General features: G+C 26.4%; 2 pseudogenes; both read right to left on the bottom strand.

Annotated features, from left to right (window-relative positions):
* Positions 1-1,135: 1,135 nt before the first annotated feature.
* LOC130452221 (cytochrome c oxidase subunit 2-like) lies at positions 1,136-1,820 on the bottom strand (annotated as a pseudogene).
* Positions 1,821-1,842: 22 nt separating this feature from the next.
* On the bottom strand, positions 1,843-3,451 carry LOC130452223 (cytochrome c oxidase subunit 1-like; annotated as a pseudogene).
* Positions 3,452-3,778: the final 327 nt, after the last annotated feature.

The raw sequence follows: 3,778 nt of genomic DNA, 5'->3' as shown, positions 1-3,778 counted from the left end.
TCGTCATCATTGGTATATAATTAATATTGTAATTAATAAACCGATTATTAATAGGTTATTATTATATAAATGAAATCATTTAATTAATCCTATTATTGTAGATATAGCTCCTAATGCTCCTAATAAGGGTCATGGACTAATATCAACTAAATGAAAAGGGTGATTTTTATGTATTGACATTAATTTACTTCACTAGAATATAAAGTTCTTAAAATAGCAAAAACATAAGATTGAATAATTGCAACTGCTGATTCAAGTGTTAAAAGTAAAATTTGAATAATAATTAATAAATTTACTAAGGTGATTGTTATTATAGGTCCTGTATTACCTAATAAAGTTATTAATAAATGACCAGCAATTATATTAGCAGATAAACGAATAGCTAAAGTCCCGGGTCGAATTACATTTCTAATAGTTTCAATACATACTATAAAAGGTATAAGGATTGGAGGAGTTCCCTGAGGAACTAAATGAGCTAATATATGGATAGTATTATTTAATCATCCATAGATTATAAATCTCACTCATAATGGTAAAGCTAATCTTAATGTTAAAGTTATGTGTCTTGTTCTTGTAAAAATATAGGGGAATAAGCCTAGAAAATTATTAAATAAAATAATAGAAAACAAGGAAATAAAAATTAATGTTCTTCCTTGTGATTTATAATTTCCTATTAAAATTTTAAATTCTTTATGTAAAGTTATAATAATTTTATTTCAAAAAATATTAAATCGTGAAGGGACTAATCAAAATAATGGGGGGATAATTCTTAATCCAATTAAAGTTCTTAATCAATTTAATGAGAAGTTAAAGTTTGAAGTAGGGTCAAAGGATGAAAACAAATTTATTATCATTTTCAATTAAAATTTATTTTATTAATTTTAGTTTCAGTTATTTTAATTTTATAAAAAAAATTAAAATAATTTAAATTATTAAAACAAAAGAAAATTCTTAAAAAGAAAAATATTAATGTTAGTCAGTATAATGGTATTATTTGTGGAATTAAAAATTATCAAAGTGATTATTTTAGCTTGACAAACTAATGTTATAAATTAACTAAATTTTTCATTAGAAATATCCGTTATAATATTATAGATGATTTAAAATTCCATTGCTTACTTTCAGCCATCTAATGATAATTCAATTATTTTAATAATTCATTTAGAAAAGTATTTAGGTGAAATTCTTTCAATTACAATTGGTATAAATCTGTGGTTAGATCCACAAATTTCTGAACATTGGCCATAAAATAATCCTGATCGATTAATTGAAAATCTTGTTTGATTTAATCGTCCAGGGGTGCCGTCAATTTTCACCCCCAGTGAAGGGATTGTTCATGAATGAATAACATCTGCAGATGTAACTAATATTCGAATATTCGATTCAAAGGGGATTATTACTCGATTATCTACATCTAAAAGACGGAAATTGAATGAATTTATATCATTAATTGGGATTATATATGAGTCAAATTCAATAGTTTTAAAATCTGAATATTCATAAGATCAGTATCATTGATGTCCAATTGTTTTAATAGTGATTATTGGGTTATTAATTTCATCTAAAATATAAATTAATCGTAGAGAAGGGATGGCAATAAAAACTAAAGTAATAGTTGGTAAAATAGTTCAAATAATTTCAATTAATTGACCTTCTAATAAGTAACGATGTAAAAATTTATTAAAAAATAGTGATAATAATAATTGGCCAACTAATACAGTAATAATTACTAAAATTATTAAAGCATGATCATGAAAATATGATAATTGTTCTATTAAAGGTGATGCTCTATCTTGTAATATGAAACTTTTTCAAGTTGAAATTTCTAAAAAAAGTTTAAACTTTATGTTTGGGGTTTAAGTCCAATGCACTAATCTGCCATATTAGAAATTAGCAGATAATATTGGTAATTCGGAATAACTATGTTCTGCTGGGGGGTTAAATTGTAATCATTCAATTGAAGAATTTATTCTTAATGAACTAATTCTTTTTCGTTGTATAGAGAAAGCCTCTCAAAAAATAAATAATAAAAAAATTACTCTAATAAGGGAAATTAAAGATCCAATTGATGAAACAATATTTCATAGAGTAAAAATATCAGGATAGTCTGAGTATCGTCGTGGTATTCCTATTAATCCTAAAAAATGTTGTGGAAAAAACGTTAAATTTACTCCAATAAATATAATAAAAAATTGAATTTTTAAGTAGAAATTATTTAAGGTTAATCCTGTAAATAAAGGAAATCATTGAACAATTCCTGCTATAATTGCAAATACTGCCCCTATAGAAAGAACATAATGAAAATGAGCAACAACGTAATAAGTATCATGTAAAACAATATCAATTGAAGAGTTAGCTAAAACTACTCCTGTTAATCCTCCGACTGTGAATAAAAAAATAAACCCTAGTGCTCATAATGTTGTAGGCCTATAGTTAATTCTTGATCCGTGAAAAGTAGCTAATCATCTAAAAACTTTAATTCCAGTAGGAACTGCAATAATCATAGTAGCTGAAGTAAAATAAGCTCGGGTATCGACATCTATACCTACTGTAAATATATGGTGAGCTCAAACAATAAATCCTAATAAACCAATTGCTATTATAGCATAAATTATACCTAAAGTTCCAAAAGCTTCTTTTTTTCTACTTTCTTGTCTTACAATATGAGAAATTAAACCGAAACCTGGGAGAATTAAAATATAAACTTCAGGATGTCCAAAAAATCAAAATAAATGTTGGTATAAAATTGGGTCCCCTCCTCCAGCGGGATCAAAAAAAGAGGTATTTAAATTTCGATCAGTTAACAATATAGTAATTGCTCCTGCTAAAACTGGCAAAGATAAAAGTAAGAGGATTGCTGTAATTACAACAGCTCAAACAAATAAAGGTATTCGGTCTAAAGTTATGCCTTTGGGTCGTATATTGATTACTGTGGTAATAAAATTAATAGCCCCTAAAATTGAGGAAATTCCTGCTAAATGTAAACTAAAAATAGCTAAATCTACTGAAGATCCCCCATGAGCAATATTAGATGAAAGAGGAGGGTAAACTGTTCATCCAGTTCCTGCACCTCTTTCTACAATTCTTCTTATAATTAGAAGGAATAAAGAAGGAGGTAATAATCAGAAACTTATATTATTTATTCGGGGAAAGGCTATATCTGGAGCACCAATTATTAAGGGTACTAATCAGTTTCCAAAGCCCCCAATTATAATTGGTATTACTATAAAAAAAATTATAATAAATGCATGGGCAGTTACGATTACATTATAAATTTGATCATTTCCAATCAAAGTTCCGGGTCTTCCTAATTCTGTTCGTACTAACACTCTAAGGGAGGTTCCAACTATACCTGCTCAGATCCCAAAAATAAAATATAATGTTCCGATATCTTTATGATTTGTTGAAAACAACCATTTATTCGGTAGAATGGCTGAGTTCAGGCGATAAACTGTAAATTTATTTACGAATATTTTATTCTTTTACCAAGCCTTATATTCAAGTATGATATTAAATTGCAAATTTAAAGGTAAATAATTTTTAAGGCTTAGATAAAATCTATAATCAACTTTGAAGGTTGATAGTTTAACTTAACTTAAATCCTTATAAGATATTTAAGATCCTAGTACAAAGGCATAAGCTAAGTAGAGTAAATACATTTAAAAATAAAAAGATAAAATTATTAAATTTTGTTGGTTTAATTAAATTTTCAGTTATTAGAATAGTTAAAGAAGAAAATGTTAGTCGAATATAAAAATACAAAGTGATTAATGTTGTA

This window comes from Diorhabda sublineata, unplaced genomic scaffold, assembly GCF_026230105.1.
Source record: "Diorhabda sublineata isolate icDioSubl1.1 unplaced genomic scaffold, icDioSubl1.1 Dsub_295, whole genome shotgun sequence".
NCBI lineage: Eukaryota > Metazoa > Arthropoda > Insecta > Coleoptera > Chrysomelidae > Diorhabda > Diorhabda sublineata.
The sequence above is the reverse complement of the archived record's forward strand: the minus strand, read 5'-3'. Positions and strand labels throughout refer to the sequence as shown.